This window comes from Camelus ferus, chromosome 13, assembly GCF_009834535.1.
Source record: "Camelus ferus isolate YT-003-E chromosome 13, BCGSAC_Cfer_1.0, whole genome shotgun sequence".
Taxonomy (NCBI): domain Eukaryota; kingdom Metazoa; phylum Chordata; class Mammalia; order Artiodactyla; family Camelidae; genus Camelus; species Camelus ferus.
In genome coordinates, this window is record NC_045708.1 from 43669815 (window position 1) to 43695114 (window position 25300).

Sequence of the window (25300 nt, forward strand, 5' to 3'; positions counted from 1 at the left end):
CCTCCCCTCCTTACCCCTTTGGTAACCATAAGTTTGTTTCCTATGTCTGTGAGTCTGTGAGAAACAACCGTTATTTTTTGCTCCCACTATCCCTTCAGATTTGTGCAATAGAGCTACTTTTTCTCTGCCCTTGTTAAAAATTCTGGCAGTTCCATTACTTTCTTAAATAAGTAGAAAGTCACGTAGCTAATACAAGTTTTATGGTCCCTTTAAGTTGTGAGATATAACCAAAATTCAAAAACTGGAATATCAAGAAATAGATAATAATCATCACTTTGCTTTTCATCTAAAGATAAGCCTCTCCTCAGTCCTCCAGCCAGGATTGCTGCAAATGAGAGAAGGTGGCTGTCATCAGATTCTTCTTTTTCCTTCTTTCACTTTCACTCTGGTATATTAGCTTTCTTCTTCTTCTTCTGAGGCGGCTGGAAGGTGTCGGAAAGTTCTTACCTGATTAGCCCTGTCATCGGTGGGCTTCATGCTCTCTCAGTCTAACAGGTGTTTACAGCTAGGCTCCCGTGTAGATTTATTTTTTATTTTTTTGGAGATCTTCCTCTTTTGGAAACCTCTCCCTTACTGTATCTGGTCCTTGTCCTTGGCCCCACCTCTCTGTTCTGGTAGATTGGTTACTCTTTTCATTCCTTGGAAATCCAGTAGGTTGTCGCCAGTTTCTTTATGCAGACTGCTTCTGCCTCGTTAGGTGGCCATGTTGGACAGGCTCCAGGAAAGCCCAGGAAGCGCTCTCACCTGTGGGCCACCTTGGGTCCGTGGGAAACAGTCGTGCCTTTGGAGTCTGATGGACTCTGGCTGTGCTGGCTGATCCCAGAGCAACACTCCTGCACTTCTACACTGAAGCTGCCAGCTGTCCTCCAGACAGGAGCCACCCTCAACCCACCATGTCCCACAACCTCAGGGACACGCATCTCACTCCTCACTGGTCTTAGTGAAGCTGTGCTCAGTAAACACACAACTCTCTCCTAAAAATCCATCACTTTTCCTGACCTTCTATGTGGAGGAAAGAGTTGATTAATGGGTCCTCAACTACCTTTGTTACAAATTCTTCAGGGTGGTCTCTTTCCAGCTCACTTTGGTGTCTTTTATCTGTCATCTTTAGATCTCAGCCAAAACTTCCGTTTTAGCATTCTGTCACGTGTATGATCCTTCAGTTCATTCATCCCGTAGACATTCCCTGAGCACGAACGATGCACCACATGCCGAGTTTGGCAGTAGAAATAATTATAACAGTTCCTGCCTTAAGGGGCTCACAGTCTAGCTGGGGAGGCTGATGTGCTAACCAAAAATTGTGGCACCATGTCCTAAATGCTATGCTAGATGGGAACACACGTTGCCATGGGAGTACATAACTCATTCTGGGTGGGAGGCAGGCGGCTGGGATGAGTCAGGAAAAATCTTCTGTGGAGTCGATCCCTGAACTAAGTTTAATGTTTAAGTCTGTACTTTTTTCGAGAAAAAAAAAAACAACCTCTTTTAAAATCTTTAAAATCTCTATCACTGGTCTTTCTCAACAATTTATTTTTAAAAAAAGCAAAGGTAACTGTGAAGAAGGGAAGAAAGAATTGCTGCCTGCCTGCCGTGTGTCCGCATCTGTTACAGCGGGAAGGGAAGTGTCATTTACGAAGCCCCTTGTATAGTATAAATTTCCTGGATCCCACCCACGAAGGCTGTCCTGGAATGTCAGCTCAAGTCAGAGCCCAAGCACAACCCCGAGGAGTATTCCCCGAGAATATTTTCAAGATTCAGAGGAGGCAAGAGGAGACGAGGTCCTCCCCAAAACAGGCACAGCAGAGCACTGCTCTGAAGGCAGAAGCAAGCACAGAACAGGAGAACCCATGGCAAAGGTGGCGATGGGGATGGCTGAGATCAGCTCAGCAAGACTTGGGGCTTGTTATAAGGGAATCAGAAGTTCGTTTAGGAAGGAAAATGTTCTAGTATGTGTTGGGACTAGCAGAGCTCCTAAAATATTCTTGTTATGTGGAATGGCTGTGACCGCACTAAGTCTTTGTGGAAGACTTGCTCTTTGGCAAAATGGCCCCAGACTGCCCTTCTTTGGTTCTTACCCTTTCACCTTGACTTCATTTTCAATACTTTTTCATAGTTTTTAGAATCTCCTCCTTACTAAGGCTGCCATTGCCTTCTTCTGTCAGTGTGCCTGCTATTCTCAGCATCACTGATCTCCCAGACAGCATTTTTAAATCCACTGGGGCTAGGAAACCAGATATCTAGTTCACAATGTCCATGGCATCCTTGGAGAAGAGTTGGTAGAACATCCTCACCAGACTGGAAATAAGTGTAAATGATTAGCCGATGGAAAAGTATCAAGTCTCTTAATCCTTGAATAACTATTGGAAAGAAGTTTATCTGCTTCTAGCATTGTATTTATCACACTCCATTTTGATCACAATAAATGTCTTTTCCATTCTGCGGTGAGCTCCTTGATGAAAGGACGCATTCATTCTTCGTCTCTGTACTCCATAGATACTGAGTGCTGTGCTTGGCACATAGAAGGGGCTCAACATGTTCTACGAATATTCTAGGTACTGAGATTAAGCAGCAAATAGACAAAGCTCCCAACCTGTGTAGCTTCCATTTTGGCTAGAACAAGGAGTGGAGAGGAAGAGAGGGGATACATAAAGCAGTTAATACATGGCATGTTAGAAGGGAATTAGTGATAAATAATAAATATAATATTTACACAATGATATAGTTAAATATCTATATTTCTGCTAGTATGTGAGTTTTTCCAGGACAAGAGTGTGTCTTATGCAGATCTGTATCCCCAGCATGGTGTCTGGTACATAGTGAGTAACTAATAAATATACAGAATAAGAAGTTATACATATGTGACCCCAGAATGTCTACATCCTTAAAAATAAGAGTTCAAGAGCTGTTCCTAAGACAGGACCTATTCTGAAGAGCTTTTGTCATTCTGTTGCTTGCAATCTCCCTAATCAAGTCCGTTGGACTCCAAAGTTGGGGTTCACTCCATTCCCCCTAACTTTCCCATAAACTTAATAGCATTGGGAGAGCACCCAAGGAAACCTGACCTTTCCACTCATATCATGGAGCCGACACAATCGGTGGTTGATCTTGCTGCTGAACACTCCCGACCATGTCCACCCAAGACGCTGCAACTTGCTGTCTACCTGGTCGCCCCATTGTAAAGAATGTTCTAAAGTCAAGTTAATCAGACTCAGCCCGGAGGTCTCACATCTGTATGCACAATTGCAGGGACAGCTGGAAAAAAGAACTAAAAGTGAAATGCAGAGGTCTTAAATATTTTATCCTAAAGTTCAGGTGCAAGTGGCTTCCATTCAGTTACTGCTATCGTGAGTGAAGTAGACAATGTGCTCAGTGACTGGTTTTGTTGCCTCCTCGAGTCCTCCTATCCAGGCGAAGAGAAAGGGAAATAACTCCCTCCCACCGCTCCCTGTGAGCCATAACAAAAGACCTACTGTCTAGCACAGGGAACTCTATTCAATTTCTTGTAATAACCTATAATGGAAAAGAATCTGAAAAATATGTGTATGTGTATGTGTAACTGAGTCGCTTTGCTTTACACCTGAAACTAACATTGTAAATCAACTGCACTTCAATAAAAACATAAATCTTTTTTAAAAAGGTACTTTGCTTTCTGGGTTGTTTATACCCTGGAGGCCTCAACAGGCAGCCATTTATGAAGCCCAGGCTGTGTGGTCATAGAGGTAACTTTTAAGGTTCATTGGGTTTTAATCTTTATCATCAGGGAAAATAAGTTGAAAAAAATGAACTCCCCAAAAATGTCTTAAGTGGAAATAAATTCTAATTAGAATGTTCTTGCCTGTGACAAGCCGCACTTTGCTTTTAATTTTCCAACTTAGCTGTCTGCATTCTGTTTTCCATTTGACAGGAGGCAATGGCAAGGATGAGCAAAGTTGGGAAAGTTGTGTTTCCCAGACATGAGGATAAAAGGTAAGTTTATATGTTTTCCATGCACGATGCTGAGGACTGAGGACAACAGACACATGCAACTCTAGAGCTGAAATAAACCTCAGGGGTCAGCAATCCAGGCCTTCAATTAATAGTTAATAAAGCTCAGTCTCAGAGAGGTAAAGGCACTTTGGTTTCCTAGGATCACAGAACTAGGTAGGGCCGGACCTGGGGGGTCAAATACAAACTTACAAACTCTCAAACCAGTGTTCTTTTCCCTAGATCATTAGCAGCACATCTAGCTTCTCTGTTCTAAAATGGGGATCGCGTGTGCCTTCCGATGGAATGGCACCTATCTGTTCCTCCAGCCTTTGCATCACGTGGCTTTGAGCTACAACATGACTTTGCTCAGTGTTTTAACCCCAAATCACAAAACACTAATTTATGGAGCACCTGCTATCTTCAAGGCACTCTGCTCATCAGTATCCAGGCAGGATTTAGAAAGGAATAAGACACAATCTTATCTACACAATGTGCCGTTTCAGGACAAAGGGATGTGTTCTATAATAGAAGTACCAGGTGACAAAGTAACCCAAAACAGAAAAGAATGTGACCCTGTAGGGGTGAGGGAAAGCTTTTGAGAGGAGGTTAAGTCTAGCTGACTTTAAATGCTTAAAAGAAGTTGCCAGCAGGCCAAGACAGGGAAGAACATAGTCTGTAGAGGGAATAACGTAGACAAAGTTGTAAAGCTGGGAACAGCATGGTGTATGCAGGTAACTATACACAGCACATAATTCTGAAATACAAAGTGTGAGAGCGGGGATGACAGGGAGTGAAACCAGGTGTAGGGGGAACAGACAGGGTCCTCTCGTAAGGAGCTCTAAGGCCCTGTTAAGGACCTCAGACCTCATCCCACAGGCAGAATGGAGATACTGAATTTTAGGCAAGGGTGGGACCAGGTCAGATGTAGGTACTTGAAAGATCCTCTTAGAAAATGCATTAGCGTGCCTAAGGGTAGATGCAGGGAGGCCAGATGGAAAGCTTTTTCAATAATCCAGCTGAGATGAAAAAGACCTACATTGAGCCATTGGTAGTGAGTTTAGAGATGAAGGAACAGTTGTACAAGTGGCTTTTGTCATTTTAGGAAAGTATTTGAGGTTAAGACATAAAAGCAAATTCCACCTTATGTAACAGACAGACAAAGGTGCGGATGCCACCAAAGCAGGATCAGCCTTTAACAGAGTGGAAACGTCCACCGAAAAAGCCATTCGGTATCTTTTCATGTTCTTAAAGGTCTCCCAGTGGAGTTGGGCTGTTAATCCTCTGAATATAAACCCCTGTCTAAATACCGGGGTCAGCAGAGCAGGCCCTTAGGTGGAGGGGCTCGATGCAGGAGCATTGGGAGATCTGAGTCCCCCATGGCAGGGGAGCCCTGGGCTAGCAGCCGCCTTCTTCTGTTGAAGTTAGAAACAGATTATTCTTCTCCATCTCTTCACTGAGCCCCCGAAGACTTTTGAGGGAAGTCTGCTTTTAAGTTCTTTGAGTAAATCCCACGTGTTCCTTTGAAAAGAATGCCAGGCTACTTGCTGTCAGCTGGGAGCCCGCCTGTGTGAGGGAGGCACACGCGCTGCTCTAGCACCATCTGCAGGCGGACTGAAGACTTGCACGTGGAAGGAGAGTGGGTTTCCCGCTGAGCTACTCTCCCATCTCCTCCTTGACTCAAGCTGTTATCTGTACACAACACTTACGTAGGTCTGTTCCACGCAGACTTAAGAATGGGAGGAAATGTTTGCATATCATATATCTGATAAAGGATTAATATCCATATAAAAAACTCCTATACTTCAACAACCAAAAAAACAGCTACACTTCAAGAAAAAAAAAATTAAACTAAAAAAGAAATAAAACAGCCCAAATCAAAAAACAGGCAAAGGACTTGAATAAACATTTCTCCAAAAACGATATACAAGTGGCCAATAAACACATGAAAAGATGCTCACCTCACTCATCATTATTGAAATGCAAATCAAAACTACAATGAGATAACAGTTCATACCCATTTGGATGGCTACTGTTGAAAAGCAGAAAATAGCAAGTGTTGGCAAGGATGTGGAGAAACTGGATCCTTTACACACTGTCGGTGGGAATGTAAAATGGTGCAGCCGCTGTAGTATGGTGGTTCCTCAAAAGTTAAACATGGAATTAGCATATAACCCAGCATTCCACTTCTGGGTATGTGCCCAGAAGAACTGAAATCAGGGCCTCAAAGAGATGTTTAAATACCTATGTTCACAGCAGCATTGTTCCCAGTAGCTGAAACATGGAAGCAACTCAAGTGTCCACTGACAGATGAGTGGATAAAGAAAAAGTTGTATATATGTATGATAGAATATTATTCAGCCTTAAAAAGAAAGGGACTTCTGAAATATCCTACAACGTGGATGAATCTTGAAGATGTTTCATTAGTGAAAAGAGCCAGTCACAATATGACAAATATTATATGACTCCACTTATATGAGGTACCTAGAATAGTCAAATTCACAGAGACAGAAAGTAGAATGGTGGTTGCCAGGGGCCAGGGGGAAGAGGGGAGTAAGGAGTTACGACTTAACGGGTAGAATTTTAGTTCTACGAGATGAAAAGAGTTCTGTAGATGGATGGTGATGAGGGCTGCACAATTATGTAAATGTACATAATGCCACTGAACTGTACACTTAAAATGGCTAAAATGGTAAATTCCATGGTATGTCTATTTTACTACAATTTAAAAAAATTAGAAACTAAAAGGCACAGGGAAAAAAAGTGCTTGGGACCTCAGCTTCCTGTGTGTAAAAAAAGGAGAAAAATTTGGCCTATCCATCTTTTGACATTCCAGGATAATAGAAGGATGTAGGAACAACATCAGGTCACACGTGTAAGCACTTGACAGCTCGCAGAGTATTTCTTGTTCATGTCCTTGTTTAAAATGCAGTCGCTCTGTGACATAGGTACCAGTGCCATTATCATCCCTCTCAATAGCAGGGCTTAGACCATTTAAAAAAGTTGCCCCAAGTCACCGAGGCTTCTCTGCCTGGAACGCTGGTGCTTTTCCCACTGTACGAAGAATAAGACCAGCAAAGTTTCTGCAAAGCTGTCAGTATTAAAATTGGAAATTTTCACATTCATGAGAAGGGGTACTGACCCGAGCTCCCTTCCAGCAATTTTGAGATTCCAAAATCAGGAAATCCATCTCATATAGTGAAAAAATTGCTTGACATTTAAGACTGTCAGAGAGTTGCATTAGGAGAAAATTGCTATCCCCAAAATCATTCTGATTAATAAGCTTGGAGGCTCATAGAGCAGGTTTTAGTAGAACCCATGAGTGATGATAATACTGAAATATTATTTTATAAGCAGTAACCATAACTAGCACCGATATCGCTTGCTATGATATCACTATTCTAAGTGCTTCTTAAATATTACCTCATTAAATTCACACAACAGCTCTATTGAGGAAGATATTATAATTATTCCCATTTACAGACAGGGAAATTGAGAAACAAAGAGATTAAGTAAAATATCCATGGTCACACAGCTAGTAATGGGGCCAAACTGAGATTCAAACCCAGGCTACGGAGCTCACCCCTTAACTGTGTTTGGCTGCATCGCAGCTCTTAAATTATCAGAATGCTTAAGGTGGGAATACTGGGGACTGGTAGGGGGCTCCTGTTAATCCCATTAGCTCTGCGTGTTACAGGCAGATGGGCCCCTGTGTGAATCCAGGGTAACGCACGCACTTTCCCCTAGTTCACAACCTTCCACTGAAGCTCACTCATGAAGACTTCCTTTCAGGGCACCCCAGAATCTACCAAGACATGCTAAACAGGCTCCATCCACCCCTTACCCCAGGTCAGCACCTCCCAACCAAGAGCAATAAGGACAGAGTTGCAGTCTGCAAGTGCCACTGGTCTTAGCTACGACTGCTCTTTTTAAGATTGTGGTGCCGAGGCAGCTCCAGCCGCCCTGCCGTGTGACTCACTGCCAGCACCAGTTCTAACAGGTCTCCCCAGAAGTATCAGCCGGAGAGGACAGGAAGAGCAAGGTCCTCCGTGGGATGCCTGGAAGGCAGGGCACAGCTATAGGAGAGGCATCAGTCATGTTTTCCTGGGGTTTTACTCCCAGATAAAGCAGTCTACAGAGGAAACGTTGGTGTGGAATCTGCAAAGGCTGGTTAAAATGTTCACTCTCCTCTCTGGTCAGGCCGTGACTTTAAACCAGTCACTAAACCAGGATGGGGGCGGGAGGCCGGGTAGTCATATATGAAATACTTAATGAAGCTGGGAATGTGAAAGGTCCCGTTAAACCTGGGCTTTTCAGAACGTTATAGTGGAGGCTCTGAAGTCAGAGAGACCTGCGCTTGAATTCCAGCTCTGCCGATTTTTAGTGATGCTACTTTAGTTCAGCCTCGTTGAGCAAATGTGAACCCTCCCTCTAAAACGGAGGCGTGGGTTAACCCACGGAGGCTAAAGATACTGGATGTGAAAGATGCTGATTCATGGCTCAGGATGCTGTAAGCCTTCAAAAAATGGGAAGTGCCTGCAAATCCATCACAGATACACTCTTGGTCTCCTAAATGTAGGGAGAAAGCCGCATAACAGTTCTGCTTGGGATCATTCAACATATTTATTTTTCTCACACAGATACTATGACAAGAAATATCAAGTATTCCTGAAGCTAGTTGAACACCAGAAGGAGTATGCAGCCATCATGAAAGGGGACTGAACAGAGCTTGCAGATGCTGGCGCCAGGGCTTACGTCACTGCATCCAGGACTTTGGTCATTTCACCTTATATTCAAGACCCTTAGGTATCATTTCATCATTTCTGTATTGTCTTTTAATAAAGAAAATGGAGACATGTGCAAACGAACTAGAGTCTTCCATTTCAAAACACCATCATTTACTTGGTAGTTTCCACAGGCACCGTCGTGCTGACAGAAGTTTCACAAAGAGTCATAGCGTCTCCTGTGGGACTAGACTTTGGGGATCACTCAATGCAGGCGAAACTGTCCTTGGTAGTTGATTCAGTGCCAGCCGTTAAAAGACTCACATCGCTTCAGGTAGGACATCTAATGTTTATTCTCTAGGTGGCTCAAAGCTTGTTATTAACTTTTTATTTGGAAATTATTTCAAATGTACAGTAAAGTTGCAAGAATAGAAATCAGGGAATACCCATGTACCTAACCTTTACCTTTAAACATTTATCCCATCTGCTTTCTCATTTATATGTTCTCCCTAAATATGTATTCATATGTGTACATAGACATTATGTATTTATATATGCACACAAGTTTTTATGAATCATTTAAGAGTAAATTTCAGTAGACTTAATTTTTATAATAGTACTTTTATTTAATCTGTCATTCATATTCCAATTTTTGTCAATAATTCAGTGATGTCTTTTCTGGCAGTTTTCCCTAGAGTACAGGATCCAGTCTAGACTCAGATACTGCATTTAACTGCAGAATCATCGTCATTTTGTAAACATCATATTAAAGATAGGTACAGGCAAGGGAGGAGGGTATATAGCTCAGTGATAGAGCACATGCTTAGCATGCATGAAGTCCTGGGTTCAATCCCCAGTACCAACATTAAAAGCAAATAAATAAATCAAACCTAATTACCTATCCCCCAAAAGACAAAACAAATAAACAAACAAATTTAAATTATAAAAAAGGGTGGGAGAAGATATAGCTCAGTGGTAGAGTGCGTCCCTCCCTCCCCTCCCACCCCCCAAAAATAAAGACAGGTACAGGCAGGAATCATCAGTGGATCCAGGAGGAAACTTTGACAAATAAAAGGTCTTAAAATGTCTCCTTTCAGATTGTTTATTAGTTACAAGAAGAGAAAGAATGTTAACTAGATGGGGAAAAACTAGGCCAGCATCTTGATTGGGTGATCAGAATTAACTTCAGATGGGTAAATAGACATCAGGGGCCTCCAGATGTGATGCCCTGAAAGGGACATAGCATCATGCTGGCTGGGAACGCACAGCCTGAATCTAATCATAAGGAAACATCAGACAAAACCCAATCTGGGCAGCATTCTATTTTTTTAATGGACTATGCTCTTTAAAAATATCTGTTGTAAAGACAAAAAAAAAGCATATGGAAAGAAACATGTTGGCTAAAAGCTTTTGATGTAGACAAGTATTTGAAAATACAACTACAGTTACTTTAGTTGACACCCTAACACACACATAAAAACACCTACACACATGTAGACACACACATGCACACACACCATTTCAGACCTTAGAGTAGCTGCCAGTGTTGATTCTAGAGCTGTCATAGTTCAGATGAATTTGGATAGAGAATATGTGGAACTTTAGCAACACAAGTCAGCAGGCAGAAGTGAAAAAGCCAATACAACTCAGTCAACAAACGTCTTTCGGAGTACTTATTCTGTACTAGATGTTGTGCTATGCACTGGAGTACGGGGATAAAGAAAATGTGGTCTCTGTCCGCAGGGAGCTCCCATCTAATGAGAGACAGCAACAAGTAAGCTGATCACAGTACACTATAAGAGATGCCGCATTAAAAGAAGGCACCTGCTTCCTTAGAGCACATCAAACAGCCAGGAAAGGAGGAGGCGGTAGAGGGTTGACAGACTGGATGGAAAGCAATATGGTGTAATGGCTGTGAGTCCCTGGCTTGGGATTCAAGGCCTGTCTTCACCTCTGTCTTGCTGTGTGACCTGGAGAAAGGCCCTCAATCTTCCTCAGCTTCAATTTCCTCATTTTTTGAATGAAGATATTAATAGTACCTACTTTACCAGATCATAATGAGGATTCAGTGAAATAATATGTGAAACACTTAACTCAATTGTTTGGACCATGCCTGTCTTTTTGCAGGACCTGGCACTTAACAGATGTGCAGAAAAATGGCAATAAGAATTATGAGTAGGATGGGATGACCACATCCGGTTGCAAAGGCCAGCTCTATAATAGCATTCTGTAGCATCCAAAGGATGTAGAGATCTTGGGCACAGTCCAGGGTATGAAGGTGGGGTGTGGGTATCTAATCCTGCAGGCCCTCGCAGCAGGAAGAAGTCGAGTTCATTTACCCAGACCCCAACCATAGCTTTGGGTTGGGGATGAGAAGGACTGGGGAGTCAGATTCCACATCTCAGAGGAGAAGTCAGGTACAGCAGGATCTTGGAAAGATGTCAAGACCACAGTCAGACTTAAGCTGCTAATGCCAATCAGCACTGATCCAGAAACAGGAGAAGGCCTGGGCCCACTGAGGCCAAGCTGCGGTGAGTTCAGGGAAGCTGTGCATGGCTAGGAACATGGAGGTAAGGGAATGAATAATTACCGACACTTCTCCAAGTGCTTCCCATATGTTCTCTGCAATCCTTACTTACAAGTGCCAAGAGGTGGGCGGCATTAACCTCGCATTCCAATTGAGAAAGCTGAGGCTCAGAAAAGATAAACAGCTCTCTCAGAGCCCCTCAGGTGTTAGTAGAGACAGGATTCAAATCCAGATCAGTCTGGGTTCAAAGCTTTGGGTGTTGCTCTCTTGTGATAGCTGCAGAGGAATCCAGCCCCACCACCCACTCTTCAGTGAACGAGCTCACTCTGGGAGTGACCAGCCCAGGGGGCTGATCATTCTCTCAGGCAACTCAGAGCCAAACCAAACCTGACCTAGGGTCCCCACCGCTTTATAAAGGTAAACACACCGATGAGACAAGGAACATGGGAACCCTAGAAATTGCCTGGCATCTTAACAGTGAGGAGCACGGCTAGAAGGACGAAAAACCTTGGGCAAGGTACGTAACCTCTAGGCCTCAGTGTCCCCCTCTGTCAACGGGATAATCGTGCTACCTGCCTCCTAGTGTTGGTCATAAGGGTCCAGTGAAAAGAAACTTTTATATAAAGGCCCGAGCACAGTGCCTTGCAGATAATAAGCACTCTCCAAGTATTATCTCTACAGTGTTCTCTGGTGCCACCCGGCCAGATGGTTAATCCCTAAGAAAATAATTCTGGTTTCTACTATAAAGCCAGTGTTTTAGGAAAATATAAATGTCTATGTGGACTGCTTTAACTGCGTGTAGCTCAATACTAAAAATTTTAATGACTCCAATAGTCACCTTCTTGCACTGGGAAAGGCTGCTTAATTTAATGTGCACATGTGAAGGAGAAGTATATTTAGCTTTTATGAATAAGAATTACAGTGTGGCCAGAGTGGTTTGGGGGATTTTTGTTTGGTTTGGTTGCCTACTGAAAGCTTTTTCTTTCAAGTTGAAGCCAGCCTTGCTGAGCAAATCGTTTCACCAAGGAACACATTACAGGTTTTTCGTTTTGACCAAAAATATTTCCCATATGTGAAGAACAGAAATGTGGCTTTTCAAAGAGCCTCAGAGAACAAAAGCTGGGAAGGGGAAGTGGGGGAGGGGAGAAAAGACAAGGACGGCAGAATGTGTGACGTGTCGCAGAGCTGCCATAAACCACGAGACCCAGTGCCAGGGTTTGCTGGAGTCCAAATGCAGCATCTCGAAGGGATGCCCTCTCTCGGGGAGACCCGAAGTGCGCCGTTGGTCTTTGTACTCAGAGCACAGTCTGCGTTGTTGCCAGTTGCATTGGGCAGCAGAGGGATAGAGTATGAGTTCCAAGGGGAGTAGTACAACTGGAAACTCCCAGCTTTGAGGAGGCGCCAGATCAGCAGGTGAGGGTAACAAGCCGGAGCATTAAGGTCTTAAGGTTAATGTGATCCTTTATTTCTCCCCAGCCTGAGGATAATCAGGTTATTCAGGTTTACTTATCTGTTCCCCTACCACTGGCCTGGTTGCTCCTGTAGGAAACCAAGACTCTCAGGGCCTGTGTTCTCTGCACCTAAGTAGTTCCTGGCACATAAGAGTGCTCAGTATATATGAATAAATACACAAACGCAAGACATATTTCTGCACAAAGAAGACAAGGGGACCTAATATCTCAAACCTATCTCACTTTCAGGTCAGACAGTCTATGATCTGTGTTGATACACCTTAATTTAAGAAATGTCAGGAAGTTTAAAATGGGATATGGTCATTAAGGGCTAAGAAAATCATGCCTTACGCAGAACGACTTGCTTTTAGTTTTTTCATTACCCACATGCACGCACACACACACATACACACACATGCATAACCGCACACCTCACTTTGGGTTGGAGCTCAAGCTCAGAAACTTTTTGCAGATATTTTTTCCAGTGCTGTTACAGACCATTGCCTGTATGGTCTCTAACGGGAAGCCAATTGCATTGTCGTCCAGAAATACCCATTGTTCACCAGAGCTGCGGTACACATGCTTTCAGAATTCAAGGGCATAGTTACACATAATTACCATCAAAGGATTTGAAATGAAGGACGTTGTTGCTAAACAAGAAACTAATGACTAAGCAGAGCTGTGTAATGTAAATTATACTTCAGGTGGGCCTTCTGATGAATTACAGAAGAATCTTTGTGCTGTCTCGTGTCTCCATAAATGCACTTAACTGTTATTGACACTAATAGGAGGAAGTCTTGACTATAAAAACCTGTTTTTTTCTTTTCTAGTTCCTATAAAGAGAACTTAAAAAGCAGTACGTTTTTTGAAAGGATGTTCCTCCCAGTACTTCCGAATATTTGACAATTCTATAAAATTTGTAAAAACAAAAATAACTTAGAAACAAAGACTACTGCTAATAAATTCAGGTTTTCCAATTTATTATTAGCTCACGCATTAATCTTATGGTCAGTTTCTGTTCTGCACATAAAATCATCTAAAATTACATATTAGAATAAATGCTTCTAAAGACCTAATTTTTATTTGCTTATGTCATGCCTGAAGTCTTGATTAGAAATATTTCCTTATTAAAACTGAGGGTGAGCCTGGCTTCCTGCTGTACAATTTTAATACATTTGAAATGGAAAATCTTTTCTTTATTAACGTCTGGCATTTAGGTGAAGTCAGTAATGATGCCTTCCATTTGAATCTTTCTTTACAGGATCCAAGTAATTGCTCATACACAGTCCCGGCTGCTCCCTCACCATAGATTGGTGAGGACAGGCCTGACCAAGGGAGGGACCCAATTTTACAAATACAAAAAATCGGAGCTCCAAGAGTTTAAGTAACTGGCCCAAGACTGTGTGGCTGGAACACGGAGGCAGGATCACCCTGTTGCTTCCTCCTGAGTAAATTCAATTAGCTATTTGTGCAACAGAGGATGATTCATTAGTTAGCTAATTACTCCCTCCTCCATGGTTCCCCTCTTGAGCAGATGTGTAAAGATCTAGGAAGCCTCTTCCGATGCTCATTGGTTGATCAAAGTACTGCGTTATTTCTATTGGAGCAGAGTCGTGAAGTGATAAAGCCTTGGGCCATGGAGTCCCTGAGTCCTGCCTTCAGATCACAGCTTCTCTGCTTACAAACTGGCACGGTGCGTGAACTCATGCAAGCTAGTTAACCTATGAGTCTGTTCCTTATCTATAAAGTGAAAGAAAAGAAAACTGCCTGACGGCTAATGTGAGAAACAGATGATGTTTTGATGTGCCTGGCCCAGTGCCTGATACACAATAGAAGTGCAACAAATACCACTTTTTCTCCAAGGCCAATCTATTTTTACATTACACAGTTTCCAGAAGCATTGCTTCCAGTCAAGCTGGATAATTTTATATCTGTTTTTTTTTATAATTTTAATTTTTTATTGAAGTGTAGTCAGTTTATAATGTTGTATTAATTTCTGGTGTATAGCATAGTGATTCAGTTATGTGTGTGTGTGTGTGTGTGTGTGTGTGTGTGTGTGTGTGTGTATTCCTTTTCATATTCTTTTTCATTATGGGATATTACAAGGTATTGGATATAGTTCCCTGTGCTGTACAGTAGGACCTTGTGGTTTATCTTATATCCACTTTCTATAGGTTAAACTTCTATGTTGCATCAATAACAACCAACCATTACTGGGCTCTTACTGTGTCAGGAGTGCTGGAAGAGTTCCTGTCAATGCATAAGGGGCCAGCAGCAGGTTGCAGGGAGAGGGGACATACACAGAAAGAGATTTAACAGCTCCATAAATCTCATACAAGGTTCCCACTGAGCACCACAGTTGGCAGGTGCTGCAGGAGGTCCAGGTAGGCCAGAAACGTAGAGCTGCCGGGAAAGGAGCCCGGCCTTTCTCAGCTCTGCTAAGCTCGGGTACTGAAGATCTTTCACCTGAAGTTTCAGCTCAACTCCGTCCCCAAGATAAGCCAGACCGAGGCAGGCAGTGTGCACCCAGCTCAGACCAGCTCCAGCTCTTCCCCAGCCATTGAGTCTGGAATTCGTCTTTCTGCCATGAGGCCCTAGGCACCAGGAACCTCACGAAAATCACAGGCTTCTCCCCTAAAATACACACACAGTTGTCCAGTCTAGCATGACCCCTTGAAATCGCACCATTCTCCTTATGCTAGGCACAAAGACAGAGATGTTGAGGCCTCTCATGTGGTTCTCTGCATTATTCCCAAGCTTTTTGTCAAGTCTATGCCTCACATTACATTTCCTTTCTCGTGTAATCCTTCTGAGCTCAGTATTGTTTACTTATTCTCTTATTTCTTGCCTCACTAATCCCTTCAAATTCGACTATGTCTTCCTGGGTAGAACCTTGACTCTCTTTCATCCTTAAGTTGGTTAAATTCCCCTTCCTGATACCCATGAATCATCTCTCCCATCCTGCCTGGCTGCAGAAAGCCCTACCTCAAATTAAACCGTATAGAAGCCTCATTGCCTGCACTCAGCAAACAAAAACTGGACGTACGTCTGGCCCTCCAGTTTCCCTCCTAAGGCCGAAGCCCTGCTTGGAGTTTAGGCTGTTTGGATGGAACTTTGGTACATAATCTAGCGCTCACCATCTCTCTCCCCCAGGGCCAAATCTGGCTCCCTGTAATTCTCCAGCCACCAACCCAGGCCTTGCTTTCGCACAGACAGACCTCCCAGAGACAATCGAAGGAACTCAAGCACACTCTGGCTAGAAACATCTATTGTGATGCCAGCTACGCTGATGTGAGCCACAGCCAGGGAAGATGTTCTCTGCGTGCTTCCCCTTCCTGGCCTCCTTATGGTTGAGTGGAATCTGCTAACCAGTTCTGTTTAATGAGCTGTGAGAAATGATGGGTGTTATTTCTGGACCAAGTCTTTGGCTGTCAAGTGAGAATCCCCAGAGCTTTCTCTTCTCCTGCTAACATCTAGCAATGTTCCAGATGAAGATTCTCCCTCCCCCTGGGTTCCGGAGTGAAGATGACTCGGAGCAGAGCCCCCAGCCAACCCACAATGAACATGTAGCTTGAGTGAGACATAAGCCTTGATGTTGGAAAACACTGAGGCTGAAACACTCAGCATAATCTTTTCTATCCTTACTGATGGACCTCACAGCTGATACACATCATATTCTTAGTGCCACCCTGGCACATTAGAGGCTGCGTTTTCCATGATTAGAGCAGCAGGCTCAGTCCTGTTAAATTAACCTCGTTGTCCCAGCCCTGAATAACCCTGCATGCTTCCTTTCCCCACAAGTATTTGTTGAGCACTCAATTTCACAGGAAATCAACAGGACACCCTCTTATTCTACTCCAGGTTTTCCCGAGAGAATGTATCAGCTGGGGTGGTGTTAAGCTGTAAGTGATAATAGCCCATTTGTCTTACGTAAGTGGCTTATATAAGAGTTTTATTTGCTTATTAAGAAATAGGCAGTCATTATGTTGATTTGTGGATTCAACAATTCCATCAAAGACCCAAGCTCTTTTTATCCTTCTGTTTCCCCAGCCTCAGCCTTCTGGCTTTTAACCTCAGGTTTGTTACTTCCTGATTGCAAAATCCTCTCACTTTTAGAGGCAATTTATTTTTCACATAATAGCATCCAAAGCTTAATAGGACCTTCTTTCAATGCTAGCATTTTTTTTTAATTAAAATATAGTCAGTTAACAATGTGTCAATCTCTGGTGTACAGCATAATGTCCCAGTCATACATGTACAAACATATATTCATTTTCATATTCTTTTTCATTAAAGGTTATTAAAAGACATTGAATATAGTTCCTTGTGCTATAGAGAAGAAACCTTTTACCTATTTTTATATATAGTAGTTAATATTTGCAAATCTCCAACTCCCAAATTTATCCCTTCCCACTCCCTTCCCCCCAGTAACCATAAGATTATTTGCTATGTCTGCGAGTCTGTTTCTGCTTTGCAGATGAGTTCATTAGTGTCTTTTTTTCTTTTTTATATTACACATATGAGTGATATCTTACGGTATTTTTCTTTCTCTTTCTGGTTTACTTCACTTAGAATAATGACCTCCAGGTCCATCTATGTTGCTGCAAATGGCATTTTTATGGCTGAGTAGTATTCCATTATATAAATATACCACAATTTCTTTATTCAATCTTCTGTTGATGGACATTTAGGTAGTTTCCATGTCTTGGCTATTGTATGTGGTGGTGCTGTGAACATTGGGGTGCATATATCTTTTCAAATTAGAGTTCCCTCCAGATATATGCCAGGAGTGGGATTGCTGGATCATGTGGTAAGTCTATTTTTAGGTTTTTTTGGAATCTCCATACCTTTATCCATAATGGCTGCACCAAACTACATTCCCACCAACAGTGTAGGGGAGTTCTCTTTTCTCCATACTCTCTCCAGAATTTATCGTTTGTGGACTTTTGAATGATGGACATTCTGACTGATGTGAAGTGATACCTCATTGTAGTTTTGATTTGCCTTTCTGTGATAATTAGCAATACTGAGCATTTTTTCATGTGCCTATTGGCCATTTGTATGTCTTCATTGGAGAATTGCTTGTTTAGGTCTGTTTTTAATCAAGGAAGAATCTACCAGCAGATTTCCCCTTAGGTCTTATTCTACATCACAGACCTGCCACTAGGAATTGTTAATACTGGCTTAGAGAAAGAGTTGAAGATGCACTGGGGCTGGGCATATTGGTGTTCCAATGAAATCACTGTTTTGTTAGAAAGGGAAAGAAAGGAAGAGCTGTCATATAGGCAGCCCACAGGTTTCACCAGAATAATAGGTTTTCCTTGAGAAAATGAGGCAGGACCAAGTTTGGGAAACATTGAGTTAAACAGGGTTTGGTATCATAGAATATCTTAGAATAGTCTTAATATGCTAAGTGCATTGTGAATCTCTTAGAGAGAGAGAAGTTGTGAGGCATCTCTCAAACTCACTGCATTTTTACAGCAAGGATATTACTGCACTCATGGAACCACCACAGTAATTTGGACTCTAATTGACCAAGAGTTTGTAATGTTTTGACCTGAGGTATATGAATGTTTCTTTCATGTTATCTGTGAATGAGAGATTTATTCAGCAAATAATGGCTCCTAAATGAAGTTTGTTTGTTTTAGCTAATTATAAAAACAAAATGCTATTAACTACTTTATCAATTTACTATCACGTTACTATCAATTTACTATTACTGTATCAATTCACTCTCAATTTACTATTCACTCCTTTACTATATCCAATATTGTCTTGCATATGAATATTATTAGTGATCAATGTCTTAAGTAGTCATTAAAAGTAGGCTCAAAGATCTTTATTTAGAGATATTTTCTAAATATTTTGATGAAATTAAATTGTCCTTTCAGTTAAATTGTAGCTCTAGAAGCACCAGAGATCAGACCATTGGGATAGCTAGGGTCAAATACCAGCTGAAAATACAACCTGCATTTCTTGCTTATCTTTTAAAATTTAGTATTTCCATTAATTTGAACATTTAAGCCTTCCTCTTCTCTGTTATCTATTTCAGGTAGGAAGCTCTCTAGTCACACACAGCAGACTGAGGACAGCTCCCTCTTATCTCCCCTCCCATGTACACCTTAACCCTACACCAGCCAGACAACCTTAACGTAGTGTTAGATCTTCTAAGAGTAGAAAGTTCTTTCCTTGACACCAAGAAAATACCAATGGAAAATATATCTAACATTCGCTATTTTGTCCTAATGTTAAATTTCAAGAGTTGCAGTGAAGTTGAGCTGATTTAAATTCCAATACTGTCTAGAAATTTTAGTATCATCCTTTTGATGATAGGCTTCTAAGATTTTTGTTTTATTATATGTTAATGATTTTAGAAGAAGTTTTGGCATATCCTAGAAGATAAAAAAAACTTGTTTACAATTATAAAGGACTTGAAGAAACCATACAGTGGGGTTATGTTAATAGCAAACACGTGGGTTTTTTTTTTTTTGGCAAATGCGCATTTTCCTTTTTGGCATCTATGTAGAAATTTTTAAAGTATAATCTCTGAAACATATGGCTTAGCCATTCTACACAGGTGTTATATAGCACAGGAGAACGTATTGTGCTTCTATATATTCAAGCATATGTTTCCAACCTACTCTTCTTAAAACAAACACTTCACAGACTTCCTGCTATTTATATCAAGAACATATATTTGGCCTTGATATCACCTGCTCTTTTTAATACAGGGTCTTGCCAGGAAACTTCTGGGAGCTTATAAAACCTACAGGAAATAAATACAATGTTGACTTTGTTATAAAGGTGATTGAGTTGGTAAGGAAGTGGTTAAAAAAAAACACCTTATGACTGTAAATGTAGAATGAGATAACAATGTGTTAGCGTTTTAAATTTTTCCTTATTATTTTACTCTCCTCACAACCTTTTTTGCGTTTGTAACAAAACTTAATTCGGCATTCTAAAAAGTATTGTTTCTCATACTATACTTTAATCACAACTCTTGTTTTCAAGAATATGATAGTCCATGTAACAATAAAAATAAGTAAAAATGATAATATCTTAACATTGGATAAGTGCTATCAAAGGCTATTGTGTGATATTAAAATAACACTAGAGCCAACTGGAAGGGTTTCCACTGGCCAAAACAGGGTAATTGTTGTATCAAAAAAAGAAATGACTACAATGGATTAATAGATATTTATCAATATATAAACATCCATGAGTGGTCCCTAAATGCGAACATGGTGGAATTTATACTTATCCACTAGATAGCTCTACAACATACTGCTCATCAAACCATATACATGCAAATAGAGTCAGTCAAATCCTGCCACCCTGGACCTGAATATAGGGTGATAGGAAATTGAAATTGCCTCTTTTAGGGAAATGGAGGTCCATGTTCCTCACAAGAGAGGAAGAATAATAGGTAGTCTTCTCAACTATGGAGAGCACAAAGGATTCTAAGAGTGACATCTGTATTAGAGTTCTCCAGCAAAACAGAACCAATTGTGTGTGTGTGTACATACATATACTATATACTATATATATGTATGTACACACACACGCATATATGTATACTATACACACATCCATACACACACACACATATATATATATACACACACACACACATAAAGAGAGGAAGAGATTTATTATAAGGAACTATCTCACACACAAAACTATAGAGACTAAGAAATCCCAGTCTGCCATCTGTACGCTGAAGACCCAGGAAATCTAGCGGCACAGTCAAGTTCAAAGGCCAAAAGACCAGAAAGAGCCAATGGTGCAAAACCCAGTCCAAGGGCAGAAGAAAATGTCCCAGCTTAAGCAGTTAGGCAGAGAGATTGAATTCTCCCCTGATCTTTTGGTTCTTTTCAGGCCCTCAAAATATTGAGGGATGGTGGTGCTCACCCACATTAGGGAGGGCAATCTGGTTTACCTGGTCTACAGAGTCAGATGCTAATCTCGTCCAGAAACACCTTCACAGACACACACACAAATAATATTTAACCAAGTATCTGGGTACCCCATGGCTCTGTCAAGTTGGCACATAAAATTAACCATCTCAGCCATCCAGCTTCAGAACCGTGGTTCCTCTAATCTTGTGATTCTTATGCCCAAATGCATATTAGGCACACCTGGTGATCTTGGGTTCCACCTCAAGATTTTGACTGAATTGTTCTGGGATACGGCCTGGCATTGATATATTTGAAAATCTCTCCTGAGTAATTGTAAACTGCAGCTGATGTTAAGAACCACTGCAATCTAACTACAGCTATAACTTCATACCATCTCTGGAACAGGCTCTGTGGAACAGGAACGAGAGAGAGTATCCTTTAGGAAGTAGGGTTTAAACAATAACAAACCACTCAATACTAGACATGCCAAATCAGATAAGATTACTTATTTAATCCTTTAAAAAACATTATCAGGGACATACTATTATCCTCATTTTTATGAGAGTAAAATAATAAATGATAAATGAACTGAAGCATAGAGAAGTTAAATACATTACCAATAGTCACAAAGCCAACACATAATGAAACTAAGACTCAAACTAGGTCTGCATGTATGCAAACCCACATTTTTCATAATATTACGCTTCGGATATATTTTCTTCCCGTATTCTTAGCTAAAAATAGGCTGCTGTCTAGGCTGAGCAGATAACATCTCAGTATCTCTCAGCCTGCGGTGACAGACATTTTCATTATTCTTCATCAAAGCACCACCTCTGGGGAAATGAACTCTGCCAGGCTCACCTTTACAGGTGATATAAAGAAGGCTTATATGAGTGTGATTTCCACATGAGTGCGCATAAGACTACTGGTTGTTTACAATCACTACCTAGTCATGTTTTAAAATTAAGTATAGATTTTTAAGTGCCGTGACCAATATTTGAGAGCCATAAATTACCTCTTTTAGTAGACAATCTGTAAGCTATATGTGTCTTCATAATTAAATAGTATTACTGTTATTATCACCCTTTAGGGAAATATGTGGATTTCCCATCCATTTCCACTTCTTCCACTCTCAGAGCCTAGGTTCTAACTACATCTAACAGCGCCCTAGGTAACTTCTTGTCTGTCTCTCTCTCTCTCTCTCTCTCTCTCTTTCTTTTAATCTAGCCTGACTGTTGCTACCAACCTCATCATCAACTCTCTCTTCCTGTCTTTCATTTGGTTTTCTATTTTTAAGGATAAACTGAAATGAAAGGAAGACCCTGGCGAGGTCCTGATGGGGGTATGGAAGGAGAATCCTTCATCACTGGGGTCGGGGTATGAGGAGCTGGGAGACAAATGCTGGAAACATGTCCTGGAAGGGACACCAAGGTCAGGGTAGGACAGCCAGCCAAGCCAGGTTGTTATTCCCAAGGGCCAGGTGAGGAATAAATGTGAGAAATGGAGCCCAAATGAGGAAGCCAGAGAGCAAGGACTCATGTAAGAGGTGATCTAAATGAATTCTGGAAACAAAATGCTGATGATAGTAGCATCTTTCTGTATGAAGTCCCAGCGTGAATAAGGCTGATTTATTTAAAGGGCCTGAAATGGTATGGATACCTCTATTCTGGCTCCAATGGTCTTCCATACTTCTGAGCAGAAGGAGGGTCTTTACCCCATTTAACCCCCGATGGATCCATCACTGGATCTGGCTGTCGTGTTACTGGGATTCTGAAGCTCCCTCCTCCCATCAGTTGTTTCATATCAGTCTAGGACCGTCCAGAAGGCAGTGGTGCTTTGGTAATCCCAAACAGGCTCTCATCAGGCCCCCCTTCTTCTAAATTTCAGAATGCCTGAAGCCCAGGATGGTTCACAGCATGCTGACTATATAACAGATACTTAGGAACACAACCAGTGTCTCTGCCCAGGGTAGCACTGGAAAACCTTGCCCCACAGTTTCAGTTAGCCTAGAAAACAGGGAATTTCATCAGAACTTTTGTTCTTGTCAGAATCTAACCAGGCAATAGATACCACCTGAGTGGTTTTGTAATAAGGATTTCAAAACCAGGAATAAGTTACACAGGTAATGGAGAAACTGAGAGACAAGTGGAGGACAGTGAGACAACCTGAGAATAATTAGAATAAGGAAGCCACTAAGACTCTGGGCTACAGGTACAGAGAAAGAAATGGTGTTGCTGGACCCTGGGCAAAAGCTGAGACCATGGTAGGACTGTTCACGGAAGAGATGTAACTGCTGCTGATGTCGCTACCTAAGACAGCGACTCCAATCTCCCACCCTCCAGTGTCCTACCATTGCCTCCCATTGGCCATAGTCAAATCCTTCCAGATCAGCATTGCTCCTTGCTTCGCTCCCCCAACCCTGCACGGTTTATCCTTATACTTCTGCCATCCTTCTGCCAACCCATCCACTATGCCTCATGGAGCCCCACTTCCATTCATACTGTTCTTCATCCTGAGCCTCTTCTCCACTCTTTCTTCCTGAATTTAATAGAATCATTACTTCCTTTTAACCAAAACCTTGCATCATTCATTCTCTCGTTCAACAATGATATATCCAATGGGAATTATATCAGTGATAACTACCCTTGCACTGTTGTCTGTGTTTTATACATATTAAGCCCTGTAATTCTCACAACTACCTTATAGTCCTTTTTATGAATGAGAACATGGAGACACAGAGTGTTTAAGAAACTTGCTCATAACACAGCTTCTAGGCGGCAGAGCCAGGAATCAAACATGCAGCCAGGCTCCAGAACTCTAAGTCTTAGCCAGCAGACATTCCTGTTCTAGGAATGGTCATACAGGACTGATCACTACAAAGAATATTTCTGCTAATGGAGTTGTAGTTCAATGGGAGAAGATATTTTTAATTTCTCATTGTGAAATAATTTTAGTTTTACAGAACAGTTGGCAAACAGTATAGAGAGTTCCTGTATACATTTCCCCTGTCTCCCTAATGTTAACATCTGGCACGACCATAGTGTATTTATCATCACTAAGCATTGACAGTGGTACAATACTCCTAATGGAACCGTAGACTTTATCAGACTTTCCCAGCTTTCCCACTCATGTTTGTGTTCCAGGAGTCCATGCAGGACACCACATTGCATTTTGTCAGCGTGTCTGTCTCCCTACTCTCCTCTAATCTGTGCCAATTTCTCAGACTTCCTTTGTCATTTATGACTTTGACACTCTTGAAAATTACCTGTCAGTTATTTTGTAGGAAATCCCTCAATCTGTATTTGTTTTCCCACAATAGACTGAAGTTATGGACTTGGTATGAATAATCTAAAGGTGGAGTGCCCTTCTCATAGCCTTGTGTCAAGGAAACATGCTATAAACATGACTTATCACTGGTGATGTTAACCTTATCATTTAGTGAAGGCAGTATATGTCATATTTCTTTACTGTAAAGTTACTATTTCTATGTTTCATATTCTGTTAGTTAGAAGATAGTGACAAAGTCTAGCCTACACTCACGGGGAGAAGAATTAAACTCTGCCTCCTGGAGGGAGGAGCAACGGCATTTATTTGTAATTCTTCTGTAAGAAACAGTTGACCCTTCTCCAATATTTATTGATTTATTGATTCAATCATTTATGGCAGTATGGATTCGTAGGTGTTTGTTTTAGCCTTTAGGTTATAGTACAGCACTATCAGTGTTTATTTTGTTGCTCAGATTGTTCTAGCTTTGGCCATTGGGAGCTCTTTCTGGTCGACTGCCACGTCCCTTTCACATATTATGATTTTCAAAGCACCTCTTTGCTTTCTGTCATGACAAGATGCTCTAGGCACATCTTGCATTTTCTCTTCCCTAGCCCTCGAGTCAGTCATTTCTCCAAGGAGCCCTGGTTCCTTTTATTGGAGAATGGTATTAGAAACCAAGATCTGAGTGCTAGATGTGCTTCTAGGCTGTCTCAGTGGACAGTGCTAGAAAATATACATAGGAATGTACACTGACCCATGCATATACACATAAGAATTCAAGCAAATAAAAGCACAAATAGGTCATTACAAATTTGCTATGAAGAAAAACGCCACATTCTATGTAAAAGGATCATAGGTGTGATTTAATATAAATGGGATGAGACAGAGGTGGGGTGGTCTTCTCTGTAGCAGGAACACTTAAGCCAAAATCTTTTAAATGCACAGGAATTAGGCAGGTGAAAGGGCAAGGTCAGAGCATTTCAGGCAGAAAGAGCAGCCTCTGAAGAAGCACTGAGTAGGAAGAGCTCGACGCCTTTGAGGAATTGGAAGAGGGCCAGCATGCAGAGTGATCCAAGGGAAATGTGAATGCAAAGGCGCAGAGGCCAGATCACTTGGGCTTTGAAGGCCTGGTAAGAACTTCAGGTTTTGAAACGAATGCAATGGGTTGTCACTGAAGGGTTTTCAATATGGGAGGAGGGTGCGTCCTACTTCACACAGAACGCTTGTGAAGTGGGAACCTCCCCGACTCCCTCAGCTCTCCCACCCCAGCTCCTGGAAGATTTTCTCTGCTGGCACCCATCCCCAGAAAGCCGGATCACTCTGGTCCACACCACAGTCTTATATTTCCAGCTTTTTTTAAAAATTTATTTCACCAAGGCCATATCTATAAAATACACTCATGTGAGGAATATTTATATACTTTTGTTGTAAGGTGTGCTCTCATTTACATTATTTGTTATTTCAGTCAAA

The 25300-nt window shown here is 41.6% G+C and overlaps 1 long non-coding RNA gene across 1 annotated transcript in view; it reads left to right on the forward strand.

Moving 5' to 3' along the window:
* LOC116668028 overlaps positions 1-8673 on the forward strand; it is a 44781-nt gene extending 36108 nt beyond the window's left edge. The window contains exons 2-3 of the long non-coding RNA XR_004325074.1: positions 3905-3966; positions 8604-8673. This is a non-coding gene — a long non-coding RNA (uncharacterized LOC116668028). The remainder of the gene's footprint in view (positions 1-3904; positions 3967-8603) is intronic.
* The last annotated feature ends 16627 nt before the right edge of the window (positions 8674-25300 follow it).